Raw genomic sequence first — 23,898 nt, forward strand, 5'->3', positions numbered from 1 at the left:
AGAATATACAGTGTTTTGTTTCCTGTTCTTGTGTTAGTTTGCTGAGGATAATGGCTTCCAACTCCATCCATGTCCCTACAAAAGACATGATTTCACCTTTTTATGGATACATAGTATTCCATGGTATATATGTACCATATTTTCTTTATACCGTCTATCACTGATGGGCATTTAGGTTGATTCCATGTCTTTGCACTGTGAATAGTGCTAAAATGAACATACATGTTAATATGACTTTATAATAGAATGATTTATGTTCCTTTGGGTTTATACCCAGTGATGAAATTGCTGGATCGAATGGTATTTCTGTCTCTAAGTCTTTGAGGAATCACCACACTGTCTTGCACAATGGTTGAATTAATTTACACTCTCACTAACAGTATAAAAGCATTCCTTTTTCTCCACAACATCGCCAGCATAAGTTATTTTTTGGCTTCTTAATAATGGCTATTCTGACTGGTATAAGATGGTATCTCATTGTGGTTTTTATTTACATTTTTCTAATGATCAGTGACATTGAGCTTTTCTTCATATGTTTGTTGGACACACATATATTTTCTATTGAGAAGTTCCTGTTCATACTGTTGCACACTTTTTAATGAGGTTGTTTCATTCTTGTATATGTGTTAAAGTTTCTTATAGATGCTGGATTTTAGACCTTTGTCAGATGCATAGATTTCAAAAATTGTTCCCTATTCTGTAGGTTATCTATTTGCTCTGTTGATAGTTTATTTTGCTGTGCAGAAGAAACTACAGAAATTAAGTTAGACAATCTAATTTAATTAGACCTAATTTGTCAATGTTTGCTTTTGTTGCAATTGCTTTGGGGATCCTTGTCATGAAATCTTTGCCCTGGCCTATGTAATGAATGGTATTGCCTAGGTTTTCTTCTAGGGTTTTATAGTTTTGGGTTTTACATTTAAGTCATTAATCCATCTTGAGTTGATTTTTGCATATTGTATAAGTAAGAGGCCCAGTTTCAATTTTCTGCATATGGCTAGCCACTTCTCCCCACAACATTTATTGAATAGGGAATCCTTTCCCCATTGCTTGTTTTTGTCAGGTTTATCAGACACCAGATGGTTGTAGATGTGCAGTCTTATTTATTGGCTCTCTATACTTTTCCACTGGTCTATGTGTCTGTTTTGTACCAGTGCCATACTGTAAATGTGATTCATCACATAAACAGAACTAAAGACAAAAATCATGTGATTATCTCAATAGATGCATAACAGGCCTTTGATGGAATTCAACAGCCCTTCATGTTAAAAACTCAATAAACTAGGTATTGAAGGGACATAACTCGAAATAATAAGAGCCATATCTGACAAAAACACAACCAATATTGAACTGAATGAGCAATAGCTGGGATCATTCCCCCTGAAAAAACAGCACCAGACATGATGCCTTTTCTCACCACTCCTATTCAACATAGTAGTAGGAGTTCTGGCCGGGGTAATCAGGCAAGAGAAAGAAAGAAAGGATATTGAAATAGGAAGAGAGGAAGTCAAAATATTTTTGTTTGTAGACAACATGATCCTATATCTAGAAACCCAATCGTCTTGGTACAAAAGCTTCTTAAGCTGATAAGCAACTTCAGTTAACTCTCGGAATACAAAATCAATGTGCAAAAATTGCTAGCATTCCTATACACCCACAACATGCAAGCCAAGAGCCAAATCACAAATGAATTTCCATCACAATTGTTACAAAAAGAATAAAATACTTCAGAGTACAGCTAACAAGCCAAGTGAAAGACCTCTTCAAGGATAAATACGAGCCGCTGCTCAAATAACTCTGAGAAGACATAAACAAATGGAAAAACATTTTATACTTGTGGATAGGAAGAATCAATATCGTGAAAATGTCCATACTGCCAAAAGAAATTTATAAATTCCATGTTATTCCCATTAAGCCACCACTGACACTCTTATAGAATTAAAAACACTATTTTAAAATTCACGTAAAGCTAAAAATTAGCTTGAATAGACAAGGCGATCCTAAGCAAAAATAACAAACTTGGAGACATCACTCCACCCAACCGCAAACTATACCACAGGGCTAAAGGTGAGTATTTACTTGGAAACATTAATTTTCTTTCTATTTTTGAATTAGTGACATTAAAATATATTTATAATAAATATTTCTAGTAATTAATTGCAACAGTTAGAATTAATATTGCAACAGTTAAAACTAAAAAATTGATGGTGCTTGACATTCTTAATGAACCAAACGACCGGGCGCCATGTACAGGCTCAGGTCTGGAATCCTAGCAATTTGGAGGCTGAGGCAGGTGGATTGCCTGAGTTTGGGAGTTCGAGAGCAGCCTGGGCAACATGGTGAAACCCCGTCTCTACTCAAACACAAAAAATTGGCCGGGCATGGCAGCATGTACCTGTGGTTGCAGTTGCTCGGGAGGCTGAGGCAAGAGAATTGCTAGAACCTGGAAGGCAGAAGTTGCAGTGAGCTGAGATCGCACCACTGCACTCCAGCCTGGGTGGCACAGCAAGACTCTGTCTCTAAAAAAAAAAGAATGAAACATAAGTTTTCTATATTTAAAATTCTCCAGGTTACATGAGATTCATGCAGTGATATGTGCAGAAATTATAATACACCTTTGGGCCATATTTAGAAAGATGAAGGTGTCAAAGAATGAAAATTTATTTGCACCAGAACTAATTACAATAGACGCTTCTGTTAAAGGATCAGAAGCGATTATGGCTATAAATACAGTAGTAGATGTTCTATGATCAGAGCTCTAGATTAATAATTGAGGTATTGGGTCCCCGGATTTATTTCACTTCCGATCCACATTACCAAATAATAGGCCTCATATAAATGCATTTCAAAAGCATGCGAAAGTGATTGAATGAAAGCTTGCAGATTTATTTCTTCATACAATTATATGAAATACAATTCTGAAATCATTGTATCTCATACTTATTTTCATTTTTTTAATTGTTGTAGACAAAATGGAATATATATTGAATACATCTGTAATTGTTGGAAATACAATTATATTCACAAATAATTTGTATTATTTGTTAAAAACAAAAGCAAAAACAAAACCTATCTCTCATTAATACATTGAAGTTTAAATGTAGAGCCAATGTACCATAAAAGTTGTCATCTATTCCTGGTAAACTAACGCAAAAACATAAAAGTAGATAATGAAAAAAAAATGGTGCCCCATATTGAATAGTCTCTGGAGGAAATATTAAGACTGTGGGTACGTACTCTTGGATTAATATTCTCAAATTATTAATAAACAAAAAAGGATTAACCATTACTTGATGAAGAAACATATTTAATTTCCCATTTAGGCAGGCAAACAAGAATAAAAATTCAGAAATAGAAATAAATTTTTAGGAGCTGAACTAACTTTTGGGATTGCCTTTAAACTGTAAAAAAATTTTAATTTTATTTTGCTTGCTTATTATTGACACTTTTGATTGATTTATATGATTGATTTATATTCAGCAGCTTTATTATGGTAGAGAATAACAGACATTATGGCTGTTAGGAAATGCTAGAAGTTAGATAGATGGCAGTATAATTAATCGTGGTGATCAAAACCAAACCAAAACAAAAACAAAAACTGTGAGATAAGGCTTCAGCCTAAAGTTAAAGTAACTAATAGGGAAAAGATAGCAAGAGCCAAAAAGACTGCCAGAACCATACGAAGGTCAGGGTTCTGAACAAGGCTATAATTTAAAGAAAAACTGAAATGTAAACCAGAAAAGTGAGACAAGCCTCAGTGCATGTATCAGAACTAAATGGCAGGCCTCTGACTTCCCTGGGTCACCGCTAAGACATTCGATACCCAGTCTGCTACAGAGAGGCTAAAGCCATCTATAAACCAAAATCACACCACAAAACCAGAACGGAGTTCCTAACATACTCCTTGCCTGATCGAAGTTGTTTAAGGGACTTGGAATGTGTGAGCCAACTTCAACTTTTCCTGTTTTCCTTAAATCGAACAAATAACTCACAAAATAGTCATTTGGTTTGGATTAAATCAGCATTCGGAGTTCCCCACCAGTATCCAAGTGTGATCTGTTAAGATTTTGAGTTTAGTTAATTTGTTTTTTCTTCAGTCTTTAAAAAATAAATTGAAATAACTTTTGGTATAACTTTTCAAATAAATGATTTATAAATGATGGACCAACAGTACTTGTATCATCAATAATACCATCAATAGCAGCACCAATACACCATTCTAAATGAGTAACTTTTTCTCTAAAAAAGAAATATATATTAAGGCTTCTCTTAATTGTCACATAATTACACAGCACTTGTGTTTTATTTTATCACATTGGCTTTCACATTTATGAAAACAAAAGAAAATATTTCAAAGACTCTTGATATACAACTTACTTCGCAAGAAAATGCAAACCTGTCTTTATGGGAGTTTTGCAACTTTTTTCTTTTCTTTACCTATTGACCTGCTGGGAAAGATCTATCACATTCTTGCATTAATCTCTGTGTGATAGCACCAAGAGAAAACTGTTCCTGGGAGACCAAAGCAGTAACTAACAGTTGCCAAGGCAAACAGGTAAGCAGACTCTCTCGAAAGGGAGGACTAGACACTCGCCATGCTTGAAGAGCAGCATGTCAGTCAGTACCTATCCCTGTCCTGAGATTTTAAATATGAGACCTTCCAATTAATTGTTCAATCAATTTGATTCAATTGCAGAATGAAAACAGCAGTCCTTAACAGTAAGCTGGAAAAAAAAAAAAAAAGAAGCTTATTTTCTTTGTCTTGATAACTCTGATCAAGATGATAATTTGACCACATGCATATCTCCTTATTTCTTTGAAATTTATACAGAAGAGATCCTCAAAATAAACAAATACAAATAAGAAACTAAACAAAATGAAGTAAAGAATCTTCATCACGACTAGAAACTAAGGGTTAGAATCATAGTCTTTTCAAAATCCTTGATGACTGTTTTTTTTAGAGAGCCCACAGATGGGACCAAACTAAAAGAGGTCTGTGTAAAATAGAGTGATGAACAAGGAATAAATATGAGAAGCATCCACTCTAATTCAATCAGTTCATAGGATAATCAGGTGCACACTACATGAGTCCTTCTCCAACTCTATAAACAGGTAGTAATTGGCTTCTACTAGCATTGATGAGAAGATTGTCTTAACATTTTATTGTGTCGAGCCTCTTCTGGCAAAGGCCAGAGGTTACAGGATTTTTTCTTATTGTGAAAATCATACCGAATTCAGAGAAGTAGCAGAATAATAAAACTGTATACTAACTGCTTACAATAACACAAACTTTTGATTCAACTTAGACTATTTAGTCTCCTAACTAACATTGTGCATTTATAAGAATACATATTCAGGGCACCACCTCGATGTTGGCATAAAATTTTGAGCAGAAATTAACAAAATATCAGCCAACATCATGCCAATATCCACCTGACTGTAAACCAACTCTGAGTAAAGACCAATCTTTGTGTTTGAGTGGCAGAAAAAAATCAATGGAATTTTTAAAGACGATGGTTCAAAAGCACATATTGAATTGAGATGACTGACCATTTGAAATAAAAATAATAAAAGTAAAACGTTTTTAAATGACTAATTTCAGAAAATTCAAGGCACCTATAAGCAAAAAGAAGCTGTGTGCAAGCATATGCGTATACACACACACAGATTCAGATCCCAAAGTAACAATAGTATTATCATCACATAGGAAAAATGTAAACAAAATATGTAAATGGTAGTAATATAAAATTACAAAACATTGTAAAAGTTAAGAAAAAAGTTAACTCATTTCATGTAATGTAATGTTTCCTTCTTTTTGAAAGACACCAATATTCTACATAACACTAAAACTATAGAGCCCCAGATTTAAAGATGTTATTATATCATCAATTATAAATGTATCTTGTATCAAAATGTTATTTGCAAAAGTATCTTAGAATCAGTGTAATACAGTAATTTTGTCAATATGCCAGTTTTTCCAGGATGGAGTGACATTCTCATAATTAGATCAACTACTTTAAAGTTATGTCTAATAATAGACATATTATATATAATATAAACACATACGTATTTGTTGGCATATGAGTTCAATTAAAACTCCAGATGTATTGATATCAGAAACATTCTTTTGAAAGAATAAATTATGAAATAAAATAAAATGAGTTTCTATTCAGTTTATATAGAATAACAAAGCAGGTTTAACCTAGTAGATATTAAAATATATACAAGAACAATTATAGGAGGGGACTATTGGAATGATAGCATCCAATGAATAGCAAAATAGAGTAAAATCAATGGTCATGAAATAAAAATAGTGAGTATAAAAAATGAATACACAAGCAATTTACCAACTTTCAGTGAGGAGTACAGGAATCACTCCAAAATATGCCAAAGGGGGCTTCACCCGAAATTTTAGAGCTATCATGGCCACTGGCAATATGTCAGAGGCGAATAGACTTTTCTGAATATTCCATCCCACTTTATTTTTCAAAATTAGCTATAGTAACAAACACTTTTTAATCCTTTATTATAAAGTAGGGGGACTATAAAATAGTCTGATGTTAATATGCAGGATAGATAACTCACAAATTCTTAAAATTACCAAAAACTCAAATGAACATGCTATTCTTTAATGGGAAAAACAGATTGAAAATGCATGTAAATACTTTCTAAAATGATTTCAAATATAGCAAAAAAGTTCAATGCATTGAAACAAAATGTGTTTCATTACTGACATGTTACAATATGTGTATGGAAATTCCCTTTCATATAACTAAACCTAGAAAGAAATTCAAAGCGTAAAAATTCAGATGCTGTAAGTCTTAAATATAGGAGATTTGGAACCTTGCGAAATGTTTATAAGATCATCTTACTCCAAAAAGTAGACAATTAAACTAATTATAAATATTAAATAACCAACTTAAATAGCATAGGCTTTATAGATAATTTGTACTGCATCAGACAATTCAAAAATAAATATTTAAAATATAGCATATTTGTTATATATCTCCTAAAATAATACAAAATAAACCAGTAATCATATATGAGGTCTTTTACATGTGAATAATTTTAATGCCCTCCAAAGATCAACTTTATCTCAGATAAGTTTACTTTTATTATTTCGGACCAATTTAAATTAGTGAGAACTGCTTAATAATATCAACTACTAACAAAGCATTTATTCGCCATACAAAATCTAAGAGATAAAGAAATATATTGAGTAGATGTATAGGAACAAATGCAGACTCTAATCTATGTTTTAAAATTGTAGTCTATAATCTCTTTAAGTTATATCTTTTTTTTTTATATTTCAATCACAATTATAGAAAGAAATAAAAATAAAATAAGGAGGAGGCTACCAGAATTCAAACCCTCATTCAACCGAGTTGCCATTACAGGACATGTTTTTTCAGAATACGATAAATAAATTAGCACTCAATTATGGTTATTACACAACCACATACACACATGCATGCACACAAACCTGAAGGCACGTTCCTTCTGCTGCGATGATAAGCAAGTTAATCCATCTCACTAGGTGACTGACACTTGGCTCTACTCACGTGCCACTCATAAATGAGATTAGAGCTTTAATAAAATATTTTAAGATAAATGAAAAATTCTCCATATGGATTTATCTCCAAGAGTGAGATGTCCATACTCAGAAGATCAGCATTAAGTATGAAAAACTTTCTGAATTTGATTTTGAAATAGGAAGAATAATCAGTTCAAATTGTGTTCATTTAATAATCGGAAGTCATTATTATTTGTTATTACAAAGGAAAAAATATTTCTAAGGATAGAAGTGTGTGAACATAATGAGGATTACTAAGAAATAGACACAAAAGTCAAATTACTGCTAGAAATGTAGTGAAAGTAAGCACGTTTCAAAAAACAAACATCGGACTGGCAAGAATTTGAAAAGAATTAAAAATACTAAAAAAATCTCTTTTAAAAGACATGACTAGATGAGGCAAAAGTAATGGGTGTTAGAGTAGCCTACTTGTTATTTAAAATAATCAATGTGATATCTATGAATCAGTTAGATTATTTTGTATGAAGAATTCAGAAAATATTTAGGGAATAGATATAAAAATGTCTAAAGAAATGGAAAATAAGTTCCACAAAAGCAGGCCCAATAGTTCTCACTTATTTAAACTATCAGTTTATGCCATCTAATCTGGGATCACATAAAACTTAACAAAGACTAAGTTTACTCATAATTTATCTCATATTTTTTGACCATATGATATTAATTTATAATTTATATTTTCATATCTCAGCATTAACATAATAGTTGATCAATAATCTTTCACTATTTTCATGATATTAAAATGTTTTACTTCAATTTAAATTATGTGTGATTAATAAATGTTTTTTTATGAATAGATTATTTTAAATATTTGACAATAGGAGAATAAAAGTATAAATATTGATATTTATTGAATGTTTATAATTTTTGTATTAACCAAAAATATGAATAAATTATGATTATTGTAAAAGGAAACTATCAATTCAGAAACTGTTAAGCCAGGTTCAGGCTCGTCTGTCTTTTCTAAAATTATTTTTATCAAAGAAAATGGAAAAATGTCTACCAATTATAAATGAGAAAAGTATAATCTCCAAACTTGCTAAAAACAAGTTGCCTTTACATAATGCCAATGAGTCATTTGTTCTAAAATAATTATTGGCCTAAAACATATATAACACACATTATTCTTAAAATAGTTAATGTCAGATATATAATAGTCTATATAGTACAGTCCATGCCTTATCCAGTTGCCCCTAATTTACTCCCTAGATTAGTAAATTATATGACTACTTTAATTTTATTGAATATTTAGAAAGATAAAGTAATAAAAAGGAAAATATATAAATGCAGCATCTTTATAAGTTAAGGTAACACAACCTGTCACATTCCGGGACAAGTAATAGAACAAAAACACATTAATTTCTGACAAAATGTAAATATACATATTAGGCTATTTTGATTTCTACAGATTAACAGCAAAGTGATATGAGTTCTAAATGTTTTGAAAGAAAAAGGAAAATGTATGGACTAGCAAGCATCATGAGTCAGCAGAAGTAACAAGGGGTAGAAATACATGACAGAGACTTGGATGTTCAATTACATATAGAATATATAAAACAAGTTGAAAAGAGATAAACGTAATACTAGATGAAAGATCATTTTAAAAATGTGAGCAATGATCAAGAGACCTTAAAAATTAACAAATTACTTTGAAAAGAATAAAGAAGATTTTTCTATACTATATTTACATATTTTATACTTATTCATTCATTTATAATTATTCAAAAGAATGTCTAAAAGAATAAAGCAGATGCATTCAACAAGAAAATTATAAATTAAAGTATAAATTTAAGTCAATAATAATTATAAGAAATGTCAATGTAGATTACAAAATTGGGTAAAAATCATAGTATGTACTATTTACTTAAAAGGTATCTAAAAATAAGGATATGGATAGCTTGAAAGTTAAAGGTTGTAAAATAATGTGCATGGGAAAACTGCAAACTAAGAAAATATATGAGGTCATGTTAATATTAAAAATATGGAATTCATTGAAACAACATTATTAAACAAATAGGTACCTAATACTTTATAATGCTTAATTCAACAGTAATGATGTTTCAAAGTATACATGCACCTAATAATATACCATCAAGATAACACAGTTTTAAGGTAATTACGCATACCAGTTGACAAATTCCCTGTCACAGTTGAAGATTTTAAATACATCTCTCTTGTTATTCAGCAAGTTAATCAGTCCAAGTAGTAACAGGGTTAGAGAAAGTTTGAGTGACGTAGTAGGATCCAATACATACATACAAATGTATGTACATATATGCATAGAAAGTTTTACATAAAACAATTTGAAATTATGTATACTTTTGAAGCACAGATGGAACATTTGTGAATATTATTTATTTATTTAAAAAACTAAACTCTAGGCTATAAATAAAATCTTTGTAATTTTCAAAGAATATGTAGCATTCCATGATTTCTGACCACAATATAAGCAGTATTGAGATCAATGGCCAAAGGTTTGCTGTTTGAAATATATTTCACTTTCATGGAGAACATTATTTTTTAAAATACTGGCCAGACATGGTGTCTCATGCCTGTAGTCCCAGCTTGCTCAGGGGGCTGAGGCCGGAGAATTGTGTGAACCTGGGAGGCGGAAGCTGCGGTGAGCCCAGATCACGCCACTGCACTCCAGTCTGGGCAACAGAGTGAGACTTCGTCCAAAAAAAAAAAAAAAAATTGACCAACATGAAACAAAATCACAAATGAACAGCTTAATTATATTAATGAATAGGAAGACGATAGAATAAATGTGTAGAAGTCCTCAAAATTTGTCTATGAAAACCATGTAACTTCAATATATAATATCAACCCAAATTTTACGTGAAAACTGAGAGTTGATTTTCTAATTTACATAGAGATTAAAGGTTTTAATATAGAGAAGATGGACAAAAATATGGGAAATTATCCTACCATGTATGAGAATATGCTATGGTAGTAGCGATTAAAACTCTATGCCATAAGCACCAAAGTATATAGCAAATTAATAAAAGGACACATAGAGTGAATAAGCAGTCTCATAGCTATAACTATTAATAAAAGGGTACATAACATTGAGAAGCAGACCCATAACTATATAATGTGATGCTAAAAGATGATCTCTATGAAAAACGATAGCCATTGAACTACATACACAAAAATTATTTTATATTGATTAAATACCTAAATGTGAAAACATCTTTCTTAAGCTTATAGCATATATAATAAGCGATTTTTATTATTTTGAATAGCAAAAAAAAAGATTCTTTTATAGGACAAAATAATTGCAAAATAAATATAAGATGGATATATTACATAAATCCTTAAAACTTGATAAAGATACATCATAAAATGTGAAAGAAAAATAAAACAGCAAAATATTTGCCATATATATACACCTATATATATATACACATATATATATATATATATATATATATAAAGAGTTACATATCAAGTCAAAAAAGAAGAAAGACTATCCACACAGAAGGGAAATTCAAAGAGGTAGAGACATGTATTATCCACACATACATTAAAAAATGTTCAATATCACTAACAGTCAAGGATATAAAAATTGAATTGTAGGCACAATTATAAACCATTTAAGGCTCAGAAGATTGCCAAAAATTAATATTTGCAATCTCAAATGGTGGTAGTAATGATGAGAAATAGGAAATAGAATATATTAATACTTTTCTAAGCATGTAAATTTCCACAATTAAATTGATAACTAATTGACATCATTAAATAGGGTAGAAGATGTGCAAAAATTAAGACCCAGCTCCACTCTCAGTTATTCTTGGCCCTAGAGAAATATTCACATATTTACATGAGAAGAGATGGACACAAATATTCAGAAACTCATTACGTGTTGTGGTCAAAAACCTTTCTCAATAAGAGTAAGGACAAATGAATTATGGTTTGTTTATATAATGGAATATTATTAAACCATGAAAATAAATGAACTGGAACAAAACAAATAACAAAGATTATTGTCACAAATATATCAAATCATACAAAAACAGCAGCAGCAGCAAATCACATAGCAAAAGAAAAATTAAAACACGTAGTATAATTATCATTCTTATGAGTTTTTTTAAACATCCAAAGCAAAACTGTGTATATTAGTTAGAGGTACACACATGCAGTAAAACTTAAAGAAATACCAATGAATGTAAGTTGCTACTTCTTAGGTGACATCAAGAGGAAAGGAGAAAAATTATGAACAGTATACATAAGGGTTTTATTTTTACTACAAGGATGTATTCCTTATGTATACTAATATGTATATGAGTGTTCACTAATTTGATATACAAATACATAATATATAGAGATAATGTATTCTATATTACTCTTTTATGCCTAAAGTCGCTTATTAAATTTTAAAATAGAAGTCATACAATCTTACTGACTGAAAGAGAATAAATAAAATTATTTTATAAAGTATACCAAGTAAAGACTTTAAGAACTTGGAGTTAAATGTTCAGCAGTAGTAATTATCTGTGCTGGACAAGTTACTCAAATTCTTCAAATCTCACTTTCTTAATTTGTAAATCAGGGATAATAACAGAATCTGCTAAATAAAGGCTGCAGATTAAAGCACAAATTTAGGTAAACTTTTGAGCCTGAGGCCTAGCACATAGTATTTGCTCAAAAAATGTAAACTGTTAATCTCACTATTATCAATAGCGTATAATAAATATAAATATAATTTAAAACGGTCTCTAGTAATAATAATATAATTTAAACAAATCAGAAAAATAGGAAAAATGTTGCTTAGAAAAATTTTAATATGAGTATATAAAAAAATTAAAATATGGAGAAGAGACAAGAAATAAAGTCCCACATTTTGTAAATGTCCCTTTAAAAATGGAAGATAGAAATGCTCCTTTGCAGCCAATTCTCAATGTTGGTTACAGTTTAAACTCAGTTACTTTTATTTTAATCTCAGCTTACTGTAGTGAATTCTTGAACAGAAGAAAAGATTTAAGTTGTCTGTCCCAAAAACGTGGAAATAATATGGGGTAATGATAAATATGTGGTTACTTATCCTTCCAAAAATCATATTGGAAACATATGCCATTCTAGATTATATCTGTGTGCAATGCTTCACAAATTATCAATATCATGGAATATTTTTCTTAGAGTTATCATTAACTGATACCACATTTCCAGAGAGTAATTTGGGTTTATATGCCACTTGTTACATATAAAGTTGTTAGAAATTTGGTAGTGTTTCAAGAGTGTTATTACTTGAATCTAAAGATAATTTCTAAGTCAAGGATTGGAATTACCTGAGTGCCTAAGGAGTATTTTGTTCCATCTTATATTTTATAAGAAGATTCTCTTAAAAATTCTTATTTTACATAATTTTATTCCAACTAATTTAAAAGAATTAGTTTCAGGCCTACAAGGCAAAACTGTCTTTGGAATTCAGCTGAACTTCCAGATACTGTTTAAATAACATGAAAGTAATTATATAAATTTTAATTAATAAGGAATCATGAACTTTTTCTGTTTTTCTTTCTAAACAAGCAAATGCACATTGGAAGTATATGCCTTTTAGAAGGATAAAATAACTTTTGGTAAATTATTTGATATTTTAAATATATGCCTGTGGGTAAGTCAAAATGGATCTCTTTATAGATTTCAAAATGACTAATATGGTGATGTGAATGTTAAACAATTAGATGTTGTCTTATTTTTATTTTTAACCAAACTTAATTTAATATTTGAGGGACTGTAGTAAATATTTTTTCAACGGAACAATAAATATTTATATATTATTTTATTCCTTATGTTTACTAATATTACTAATATGTTTACTAATATTACTTATATATATTAAAAACATAAGTGATAAAATAATATATATTAAATTAAGTTTGTTAAAAATAAAAATAAGACAGCACCTAATTGTTAAACATTCACATCACTATATTAAATAGTCATTTTGAAATCTATAAATAGATTCATTTGTATACCAAATAATTTACCAAAAATTATTTTATCCTTCTAAAAGGCATACAGTTTCAATGTGCATTTGCTTATTTAGGATGAAATTAGATGATATATATGTTATGAAGTAGAAAGACAAAAATATATATATAAAATCTTTGACATTTTATAACAGAAAAATAATGTATTAATATATATTACTTGAAATGATATATATGCTATGAAGTAGAAAGACAAAAATACGTATAAAAACTTTGACATTTTGTAATCTTTTCTGAAACTTTGAAATTAGCATTTCCCCTTACTAGTAAACTGATAATATTTGAAATTCAATTTCACTGATTAAAAATATGGACATCGATGAAAGTTAGATTTTTTTTTTTAAGAAACGTAATCCTGCTTGGCTCTTTGAAATATTTTTAGTTGAATTATTAATTCCTTTGTCAACAATAGTAGTCAGTATTGATAATAATAGGGCAAAGGATATGAACAGACACTTCTCAAAAGAAGACATTTTTGTAGTCAACAGACACATGAAAAAATGCTCATCATCACTGGCCATCAGAGAAACGCAAATCAAAACCACATGCGATACTGTCTCACACCATTTAGATTGGTGATCATAAAAAAGTCAGGAAACAACAGGTGCTGGACAGGATGTGGAGAAATAGGAATGCTTTTACACTGTTGGTGGGACTGTAAACTAGTTCAACCATTGTGGAAGACAGTGTGGTGATTCCTCAAGGATCTAGAACTAGAAATACCGTTTGACCCAGCCATCCCATTACTGGGCATATACCCAAAGGATTATAAATCATGCTGCTATAAAGACACATGCACATGTATGTTTATTGTGGTGCTATTCACAATAGCAAAGACTTAGAACCAACCCAAATGACCATGAATGATAGACTGGACTAGGAAAATGTGGCACATATACACCATGGAATACTATGCAGCCATAAAAAAGGATGAGTTCATGTCCTTTGTAGGGACATGGATGAAGCTAGAAATTATCATTCTCAGCAAACTATAGCAAGGACAGAAAACCAAACACCGCATGTTCTCACTCATAGGTGGGAATTGAGCAATGAGAACACTTGGACACAGGGTGGGGAACATCACACACGAGGGCCTGTCATAGGGTGGGAGGAGGGGGGAGGGATAGCATTAGGAGATATACCTAATGTAAATGATGAGTTAACAGGTGCAGCACACCAACATGGCACATTTATACATACGTAACAAACCTGCACGTTGTGCACATGTACCTTAGAACTTAAAGTATAATAATAAACAAATAATAATCTTTCCAGTTTTATGTTACACTTACACTCCCTCTTTCACTTCCGTAGTCTTGTGACTATATACCACCTCTACCAGTACTGCACTGTATACTAATTTTCCTCATAGGAATGTCATAGACTTTAGAGAAAGTTCCATTTAATGACTGTAAAATTTTATATAATCTCTTTTAGAAAATCCCAACTGGCAACAGACTCTAATGGAAATGACTGTTGTACTGATTAATCATTATGAAAAGAATTTATAAAATAAAGGTGCATTGATGCTGCTGGTATGTTCTCATTTTAAATATAAGGAGATGAATCTACTCAACATTATTGTAGTAACTATAACATTCACCAGAAATTACAAATATAATTTTTAAGATATTGATGTTTTAAGCCTCAAAAAGAATGTCATGTAATTAGAGCTGCAATATATCTTAATTGCAATAAAAGAATAATTGCTTGAAAATAAATTTCAGTCTTTAATTGAAAAGAAAGAACCAGATAGTTTGTCTTTGCAAGGTTGAGGAAGGAGGCATTTAATTAAATTCCACATGCATACTACTATCACCATATATAAAAGAATCAAACATTTAGTGATGATTTTAAAAATATTTTTATAGTTTATTGCATTTGAATCAGGCAGTTTATATTTTTTTTTAAAAAAATGTAGTGAGCAGGCACATCTTTTGGAACAATTTTTACGAGGGAAACATTTGTATTAAAAATAAATACTTCTTTCTTTGAAATAGTGAAGTTTGGATACCACATTGAAGATGTGAACATAAAGGTATGTGTAGAGTATAATTTATGTTTATTAAGTACCTGTTATGTGCCAGTCACTGTTCCAAATATATATTTTCTCTACCCCAGCCTTCACCACAACACTCTATTTACCTGTAAGAAATCAGATTTTGACAGATTATAGACACAAAATTAGTAAATAACAAAGTTTGCTAAATTCTCAATGCCAAGACCTTTGTATAATATGCCATGTTCTCTCAAATTATTAAAATTATTAAGATGTGTGAATAGACTGCACATGACTCTATATAATAAATTGTATTGCAATATGGGAACTTCTTTAAAGAAAAATTCATCAGAAAACTAAGAGTGAGAGTGTGGGACAGAGGACGGGGATCGTAAGAATATTTTATTTTACCATTCTATGTAACACATGGCTTTATAATAATGATTTGAAGAGATATGATATGTAATTTAGCACCTTAAGCTTCAACTTGAAAACAAAGTATATGCAGAAACATGGGTTATAAAATGTGCCTTTAATAGTCAATAAAACTAGCAAGAGTCATTGCTTATTACCTGATAGCTAGTAGGTTTTCAAATTATAAAACTCATCTGTTACACTCCACTTAGCATATCTATAACTTTCCAACAAAGGATACAATCTTCAAGCAAATTACTTTAATGGGTGAAGGATTAAAGGCTAAAACAAGAGGTAGTAGAAGAGAAAGTGAAAGACAATTGCATACTGTCTATTAAGACAGAGAAGGAGATCACCTGGAGGTGCAAATCTGTTTTCTCAAACGACTGAATTAACAGCATATATAAACACTGAAAAGCAGCATATATGCATAACAGCATATATAAAAACTGAAAATCAGCATATATATATATGCTTTATTAATGGCATATATAAAAACTGGAAAACTGAAAAATTCAGACTTAGTTTCAGATGTAGTCACAGATATTTTTATATTTGTAGTGAGTATTTATTATAATTAATGTAAAGCAACATGCAGAGACCAAAAGAGTGATTGTCATGATTCACTGAAGCAACTCTATCTACATTCATACAGAAATATGTCTCACTAATTATGTATCTGTACTGGAACAAATCTTTTGAAATTCTTCACTCACTTTCAACACTAATATTTACTTTTTTATTCAGTAATAGTTTTTAAAAATGTACTAAAACTTTAATTACACATTTGAGCAAGCTTGTAACTTATTGGACATAGTGTGGAATAAAAATATAGTCTAGAGCACAATAAAGTCAAGAGTACAAGAGAAATGGTTAAGCACTAATATTATGCTTTAAGTGGCAAGTGAGAATTAAAAAAAAAAAGAAAGCAGGGTCTGATCCTGTCACCCAGGCTGGAGTTCAAGTGAGAATTTTTTGAGTCACCCTACTGTGACGAAGTTGTCATCTAGTGATAAAAATAATTTAAAAGGGAACAATTTGATACTAGTGTAGGTGTTGGCAGTGTTAGAACTTCTTATCCTTTTGAGCCAGTGAAAATTGCCAAGACTAAAGATGAACAGTTACTTGAAATAGATTGTTTCTGTAGGATACCGAAATATTTAGTAGGCTCCTCAGTTTGACTACTATATTACACTTAAAAAGTTTAAGTGTATATTTTGTGTCAAGATATTATCCTTGCAATAATCACATTTTTCTCTTTATTGATTACTTAAACACTTTTATTCATATGTACATTCTTTCCATCCAACTCCAGTACATGATGTTGGCTTTTTAGTTAGAGTTCCTCTATGTTAGGAATTCAGAGCCTCCTAGCAGGGTATCTTCAGTGTTTCAAAATCCTTTGACAAGATACAATGGCTTTTACTCAAAATTATCTAAGGGTAAGAATATATTATCAAAAACATGGTAATCAATGTGTCTTTTTTGAGCATTATCATATTGTTTTTTTAATCATAGGAACCTTACCTCTTCTTGTTCTCAGTCCTAATATGGAAAGAAGAGAGTTGAAATAACCAATGAAAATGACTAATGGAATATTCTTTATATTTTTTCATAGAGAATAAAGGATATGAAATGATGTCTGATGGCAAAGGTAAATAAATAGAATTGAAAGTCGATGGCACTGAAGGAAAATTGAAGTTAATCTTTTCCAGATGAACCAAAGAGACACATTTAGAAACCAGAAGTTGCATTTATATTGATATATTTTTCCAGGTTTGAGAAGTTCTCTGTTATTATCTCTTTGGATAAACTTTCTACCCCTAACTCTTTCTTTACCTCCTCTCTAAGATCAATAACTCTTAATTTGTCATTTTGAGGCAATTTAGTATATCCTACAGGAGTGTTTCATTGTTTTTTATTTTTCCTTTTGTTTACTCTGTGTATTTTCAAATAACCTGCCCAGTCTCACGAATTCTTTCTTCTGCTTGGTCAATTCTGCTATTAATAGACTCTAATGCATTCATCAATATGCCAATTGCATTTTTCAGCTCCAGAATTTCCGCTTGATTCTTTTGAATTATTTAAATCTCTCTGTTAAATTTACTTGATAGAACTTTGAATTCCTTCTCTGTATTATCTTGAATTTTTCTGAGTTTTCTTAACACAGCTAGTTTAAATTCTCTATCTGAAAGGTCGCATATCTCCGTTTCTCCAGGATTGGTGCCTTATTTTGTTCACTTGGTAAGGTTATGTTTTCCTGGATAGTGTTGATCCTAGTAGATGTTCTTCAGTGTCTGGTCATTGAAGAGTTAGGTATTTATTGTAGTCTTCACTGTCTGGGCTTGTAGGTGCCTGTCCTTCATGGAAAGGCTTTCCAGACATTTGACAGAACTTAGGTGTTCATCTAAGCTGGGGGCTCCACAGACCCAGTAACATTGTGGCCCTTGCGGATTCATAGAGGTACCATCTTGATGGTCTTGGACAAGATCTATGATAATTCTCTGGATTACCAGGCAGAGACTCTTGTCATCTTCCCTTACCTTTTCCCAAACACATAAAGTCTCTTTCTGTTCTGAACCACCTAGAGCTGGGGGTGGCGTTACAAAGAACTCCTCCCTGTGGCCACCACCACTCCGCTGCACTGAGTCAGACCTGAAGTCAGCACAGCACTGTTATATTATATTCAAGGCCTGTTATATCAACTCCCTGGCTACTGCCTATGTTCACTCAAGTCCCTGGAGCTCTACAATCCAGTAAATGGCAAAGTCAGTCAGGCCAGTGTTCTTCCCTTCAGGGTGGTCATGCCCCCAGACCCTGAGTGGATCCAGAGGTGCCCTCAGGAAGTCTGGGACTTGAATTAAAAACCTTAGAAATCTACCTGGTGTTCTATTCTACTGTTGCTGCACTGGCACTCAAACTGCAAGAGGCAGTCCTTCCCACTCTTCCCTGCCCTTCCAAAGGCAGAGGAGGATCACCCTGTAGCTACCACCACCCAGGCCACTAGGACTACTGCCAGACTACCTCCGATGTTCCTTTAAGGCCCAAGGGCTCTTAAATTGTCTTGTGGTGAATGCTGCTTGCCCTGGGACTCAACCTTCAGTGGCTTCCTCCTGTTTCAGGGAAAGTCCAGAAATGCCATTCAAGGGTCAAGTCCTGGAAGCAAGAGCTCACTTGGTGCTCTATCACCATGTGGCCATGCTGGTACCCAAGTTGCAAGACAAAGTCCCCTTTATATTTTCCTCTTCTTTTCTCAAGCAGAAGGAGTTTTGCCCTACACCTAACACAGCTAGAAAATGTGCTGAGTCTAACTTGAAGCCAGCAAGTCTCAGAGGCTAACCCAAGGTCCTAGATCTAGTAACTAGGTGTCACTGCTGATTATTTAGGGCCCAAGGGCTCTTCAGTTAGCAGGTGATTAGTGCTGTCAGGATCAGGTTCTTTCCTTCAAGGCAGTGGGTTCCCCTCTGGCCCAAGGATGTATCTAGAAATGTCACCTGGAAGCAGGGCCTCAAGACTCTGACTGGTGCCCTATACTGCTACGGCTTAGCTGGTATTCAAGATGCAAGTCAAAGTCCTCCCTATTTTCCCTCTCCTCTCCTCAAGCAGAAGGAAGGGGTGTCTTTTGAAACCAGGAGCTGTGCAGCCTGGGGTTAAGGGAGGGACGAGGCCAGCATTCCCATGGCTGCACCTACTTATGTCTCAGTATATTACGTGTCTCCTCAGTCCACTGTCTCTGGGCCTCGTTCAGCACTAGGACTGGCCTAAGTGTTGCTGTCCTCATGGCCTATACTGCTTTTCAAGTTCATTTAGAGACAGAGAGTTCTTTCAAATTCTTTTCAAGTTCATTTAGAGACAGAGCACTTTAGCTCAGGTAACGAAGTTTGCAGGAACTTAAGTTCTGACCACTGTGATGGGCTAGTTCTGGCTATCAGTGATTTAAGGGCTCCCTCTATAAGCAGATGTCAGCTGAGTTTGGACCAGTTTTTCTTTCTGCTGTAACAGAACGGCAATAAGCTTAATGCCTCACAATTGCTGTGTTCTCTCTCCCCCAGCACCCAGTGACACTCTCTGCATCACCCTGTGGCTGCCAGGAGTGAGGGAGGCATGGCATCGGCAATTCTGGATTGTTTTATTTATCTCTTCAGTGACTCTTTCAGTGATATGAAGATAAAATCAGGTACTATGGGGACTTAATTGATTTTTGGTTCTTATAAAGGTGTGTGTGTGTGTGTGTGTGTGTATGTGTTCTTCTCTGTAGATAGTTGTTAAATTGGTGTTCTTTCCTGGGGAGGGCGGGGGGCGGGGAAGGGGATGATCACTGGAGCCTTCTTTTCCACCATATTGCTCCTCCTCTGAAGTGGAATTTATATTGATATTACTACACTCATTACAGATAGTTAGACAGCCATGAGCGGGACAGGAGAGGGCTCTCCCCCACCCACCATGAATGTCAGGTGATGGTTTGACAATGATCACATTGCCCCTCTAAAAGTGATAAATTGAGAGCCTGCACTGGGAAAAGCCATTTCCTGATGGTCCGCACCTGTAGCACTGAAGTGGTAATTGAATTCAAATGCCAGGGAGAACCAATTTCCTGGGCATACACATTAAGAGACAAAAAGGCAGAGTCTGACCTTTCAGGGCACATCATTGGAAAAGGTAAGAAAGCCACAGGCGGGCATGCGTACAACTTCCTAAACACACTGCTGTACTCAGTTCCCAAGGGTAAGGAGGGCACTGCACATGCGGGCAGTCCATCCAAAGGGATCTCACACAAGAAATTATTAAATACAACTCCACTACTTAGTAGGTAAAAATGAATATACAAGGTTTAGATAAGCATGAAAATAAAGATAATTATGGTTTTAATTGATTGAAGGAAGGGGTAAAAAACCTCCCTTCTACTACAAAGAATAAATTTAAGTAAAAGAGAATCTGAGAAGCTAAGCATAATGTAGCAGAAACTTTATTGCACATATCTTAAATGATCTGTAAAATAAATTCCAAAGTTGTGATACTTCATAAATTCATAATACTCTATAATTCATACCTGTCACAGTTAATCATTTATCTTTTTTTTCAAAACTAGAACATAACATTTACTGTATTTTTATATTCAGATAGCTAAATGAATATCTTAGGTTTCTTGGCCTAAAAGGATGTCATGAAGGGAGTATCTATTATTAACTGAGTACTCACTATATGTACAGTATTTGATAGGCATCTTACAAAGTTACTGGTAAAATAAAAACTTGTGTTTGAGTACAAAATGAGTGCCCCATTTTGTTTTGTGTCCCTATACCATTACAAATATTTCATTATATTAATAAATTCTCTATACTTGGGAAAATTGGGGGGTTTACCAAGAAGATACCAAAATTTATCTTGTAATTCCAATACTTCCTGCAAACAGATTAGAATAATACCTAATTAAACATATCAATATTGAAAATGTTCAAAGTTCTTTCCAGTGCTTAGAAGGAACTAAGATCAAATCATATCAATGTCTGAATATGCCAGTTGAGAGCTCCAATATTGATTCCCACTGATAATCCTCAATGCATAACTAGGAATTCCCAAAGTGAGTCTAACATGAACTCAGAGAGCAAAGTTAGTTTCTGGCTGGGTAATTGCTAACTTCAATTGCTTTTATTTTTAGTACTTCATCTCTTCTCTGTCCACTGCTGTCCTGAGATTTCCTGTCAACGCTCACCCTCAGTGCACTCCTCTGAAGTGAGTCCATCAAGGTAAAGCTGTTCTCTGCTGAACTCAATAAGAGACACCCTCAGGCTGTTGCCTCCAATTTTTATGGGGCCAAAAAGCCAGGAAATCTCCTGTAAAGACTTTTAAGCAGTTGCAGGAATTCCCATGAGCTTTTTCATAGAATTCATGAAGTGACAAATGAAATTACACAGCAAATGTCTGTAACACAACACAAAATTTAAAAAGTTTGTATATATATTTTATTTGGCAAGAAAAAGTTGATAAAGCACCAGTGATATTAGAGTTAATATTTCACTCAGCAGAAGTTAATACAATGTGTAATTTGAAATTCTGTATTAATCACATTTGAAATGCAAATTTCTCATTTTTATTTTTAAAAAGTTATGTTTATATTTCACTGAAGCTTACTTAATGAGTTATACATTTTAATTGAATGTGTATTTATCTTTTAGACTCAATTAAAATTAATTGACTACCTATATGGATGATAATTATTTAAGAAATTATTACTCTTTACAAAATTTTTTACTGTTTATGACATAATTTACTATGTCATTTTTATATTCAATACTATGAATTTGTGATATACAATTTTGTTATTAAAACATGTGTTCTTTAAAACAAAAACCAGCCCCCATTCATAAAGCTGAATGGAAGAGATACTAGTTCAGCTGAACAATAGTAAGCTGCAATGATGATAAGAAAAGTAATAATGTAATAATTAATATTTATATGGTAAATTCAATGTGCTGGGAACTATTCTAAATAGCTCACATATATTAGCTAAGTATTGCCATTTAAGAAAAAGAATTAAAAAAAAAAAAACTAAAAAACAATGCTGAGGCCCAGAGAGGTAAAATAATTTTCCCAAAGTCACCAAGCTGTGAAGTGGAACTGTAATCTGACTTTAGGTACTGTGTGAATTTAACTACTGTACCCCATTGTTTAATAAATATATTAAAACAAGTTAAATGATACTTAAGTTATTTTAAATTATGTATCTTAACATGAAGTATAGGAAGATGTTAAAACTGCCAGGCAAGAGTCATTTTTTAATTAGTCTTTGTATCTTCAGTGCCTAGTGAATCACTTTAGAGTGGTGTCAGGAAAACTAAATATTCTGTTCTTAGGGAGTTTTAATACAGGGAGTAGAGACACACACATGTTTTGGAAAGTTGATGGAGAAAAGGTTCCAAAAACCATTGTTAGAAGCATGTTGTTCACAGGTTCTACCCCAGAAATTGGAGAATCTCTTAGAGGTTAGTGTGCCTCCATTACTGTGTACAACTGGCAAGTCAAAAGTGGGTGGTTCCCAAGAACATTCCCTAAGAGTAGCCATGTGAATCTTGCTTACAGACTTCAAGCATCTGCTCCCAATGATCTCCGGAGAATAATGGATTTTCAGTTCTGCCTTGCAGATCTTGTGCTAGTTTCCCTCATAGAAAACTTATAACAAAGATCTATGTTAAAGGATATTCTGAGAAATAATTCCAGACATCACTGCTATGAAATAGAGGAGAAGGTGAAAGAGGATATAAGAGGTATCAAGTTGATAACAGGTAAATTGTAATATCCATAACCTGACATAAAATAAACCTTATGCATTAGTCAGGCTTCTCCAGAAAAACAGAAACAACAGAATACATATAGATACAAAGAGATTTATTATGAAAGGTTGTCTCAATTATTGTGAAGAAGTCCAGATTCTTCAGGGTAGTCAGGCAGCCTGGGGACCTTGAGAATAATCGATGTCGTCGTTCAAGTCTGAAGGCACATTACTGACATTATTTCCTCTTCCTTGGGTGGGTTCAGTCTTTATTCTATGAAGACCTCAACTGATTAGATCAAGTGCACCAACATTATGCAAGGCATTCTGCTTTACTCAAACACTACCAATTTAAGTGCAAAAACATATTTTTATAGACACATCTAGCATCCAGAATAATGTTTGACCAAATATCTGGGAATTGTGGCCTAGCAAGTTGACACACAAAATCAGCAATCACATCCTTCACAAATAATTTTAAAGTTAATAATATAATAATAATGAGTGTTAAATCCAACTATTTTTATTAATTAAACATTGTAATATATACATATGGCACACATGTATATATATGGCACACACACATTATATATAGACATATGTGTGTTTTCTGTGCCTTTGCTGCAAGCTT

At 32.6% G+C, this 23,898-nt stretch overlaps 1 long non-coding RNA gene across 1 annotated transcript in view; it reads left to right on the top strand.

Annotated features, from left to right (window-relative positions):
* The window catches only part of LOC126954320 (uncharacterized), a 66,166-nt gene extending 44,065 nt beyond the window's left edge, over positions 1-22,101 (top strand). The window contains exons 2-3 of the long non-coding RNA XR_007725584.1: positions 20,050-20,174; positions 21,657-22,101. This is a non-coding gene — a long non-coding RNA (uncharacterized LOC126954320). The remainder of the gene's footprint in view (positions 1-20,049; positions 20,175-21,656) is intronic.
* The last annotated feature ends 1,797 nt before the right edge of the window (positions 22,102-23,898 follow it).

This window comes from Macaca thibetana, chromosome 5 (genome assembly GCF_024542745.1).
Source record: "Macaca thibetana thibetana isolate TM-01 chromosome 5, ASM2454274v1, whole genome shotgun sequence".
In the NCBI taxonomy this organism is placed as follows: Eukaryota; Metazoa; Chordata; class Mammalia; order Primates; family Cercopithecidae; genus Macaca; species Macaca thibetana.